We start from the raw sequence: 2,298 nt of genomic DNA, 5'->3' as shown, positions 1-2,298 counted from the left end.
TATTGCCCGTCTTTTTAATAAATGGTGACACTGAAAATCCCAAATTTAAGTTTGTGTCTGATTTGACTTGGGATTTGGGAAAACTCAAAACATTGCACAATTATGTATTTTTCTTTCATCATCACTCAGCAGGGAGCAAAGAGAACACTTTTAAGTGTTGTGCAATCAAACTGTGGAAACATCCCTTTTTGCAATAACCACTCTTACAACAGGGAAAACTCAACGGTAAAAGATGTTTGATTGTTGGAGCACAATGTTGAGTACACAATTAGGCAGTAAGGTTAGGATGTCACAGTCGGAATGTTTGTTTCAGAATATTTCAATCTATTCTGTCTTCATACAGATTATGTGGCCAAAATTGAGGTAAGAGGGGCGGCTGCTATTGAAGTGTTTGTCATATAGGATTCTGAGCCTTTTGTGTCCCAAACATCATGTTAAAATTGCCCTGAAATGTTCAGAAATATCAATTTAAAATTTAATTTATAATAATAATTACATTTGAAGTCAGAATTATTTTCCCCCCTGAATTATTAGCCACCAGTTTATTTTTTCCCAAATTTCTGTTTAACGAAGAGATTTTTTTCAACACATTTCTAAACATAATAGTTTTATTAACTCATTTCTAATAACTGATTTGTTTTTATCTTTGCCATGATGACAGAACATATTATTTGACTAGATACTTTTTAAGACACTTTTATACAGCTTAAAGTGACATATAAAGACTTAACTAGGTAAATTAGGGTAACTAGGCAGGTTAGAGTAATTAGGCAAGTTATTGTATAATGATGGTTTGTTCTGTAGACTACTTAAAAATATATAGCTTAAAGGAGCTAATGATTTTGACCTTAAAATGTTTTTAAGAAATTAAAAACTGCTTTTATTCTAGTCGAAATAAAACAAATATGACTTTCTCCAGTAAAAAATATCATTACACTTACTGTGAAAATTTCCTTGCTCAGTTAAACATTATTTTGGAAATATTTGAAAAAGAAAAAAAAATCTGTATATATAAATGAAGAATCAATGTAGTTTCAGTAATCCTCCTTCTCATAGTTGCTTTGGCATAATTGCTTATTTTTTGGTGCTCCTTTTCATTGCTTAAATTTATATTACTCAAGATTTAACATTAACTTCCACAGGTTTTACATCTCAAATATTGTAAACTTACACAAATAAGTTTTTTTTAAAGTTTTGCATAAATGTATACATATATTATTATTGTTATTATTATTATTATTGTTTCATCATGTTATAATGTCCAATAGACACTGAGAACGAGGAATTACCTTCATTCATTTGTAATAAATAAACCAAAATATGGGGAACATGTCATCATGGCAAAAGAAAAGGCAAATTGCAGCTAATCACATAAATATAGTTTTAGTTTTAATTTACAAAAAACAACAACAAATGCTCAGAAAAACAAACCTCAAAACAACTTCTACTCAAGTAAAGCATACATCAGCATACATATATGGTTCAATATTTAATTGTTTAACCCAATTAAAAAGGGCAAATACTATTTTGTCATAGGCTGGACATCACTTCTGGCCTCTATATAAGCTAGTGATCAATCAAATGTCGACACACTTAAAGTGATAGTTCACACAAAAAAATGACATTTTATCATTTTTTCCTCATCCTCAAGTGGATAAATGTTGGGTTTCTTTCTTTTGTTGAACACAAACGAAGATAATTTGAAGAAAGCTGAAAATCTGCAACCAATAATTTCCATGTAAAAAAAAAAAAACAAACGCTGTGAAAGTCAATGGTTTCAGCTTTCTTCTTTTGTGTTCAACAGACGAAGGAAACTCAAGCCAGTTTGGAGCAAGTGATGGATGGTTTAATGATGGCACAAATTTGGGGTGATTTTTGGGTGATGAACTAAGAGAATTTACACAAAGAATAATTTAATGTTTGTTAACGTGTCTCAAACATAAGTTGAGCTTATCTCTGATTGAACATAATGCATAATTTTGAGCATCTAAAATCATTATATTGGATTTGTAAATGTTAAAAAAAAACATCATTATAGGCATAGTTCACAAAGCAAAACAAAAACCTGTTTAAGTTTTTTTATTCTGTCGAGCACACAAAAAAGGTTATTTAGAAATTGATTGTATTTGTTTTTTCAAGGGGTCAGTGGTTACATTCTTCAAAATGGCTTCCTTTGTGGTCAACAGAAAAATAAACTCACAGATGGGAGTCACTTCAGGGAGAGTAAATGTTGAGTAAGTTGGTTGAACTATCCACTTATTTATTTAGACATTTTGAGATTTACCAACTAGTCTTAAT

Source organism: Danio rerio, chromosome 16, assembly GCF_052040795.2.
Source record: "Danio rerio strain M-AB ecotype USA chromosome 16, GRCz13ab, whole genome shotgun sequence".
Classification (NCBI taxonomy): domain Eukaryota; kingdom Metazoa; phylum Chordata; class Actinopteri; order Cypriniformes; family Danionidae; genus Danio; species Danio rerio.
The sequence above is the reverse complement of the archived record's forward strand: the minus strand, read 5'-3'. Positions refer to the sequence as shown.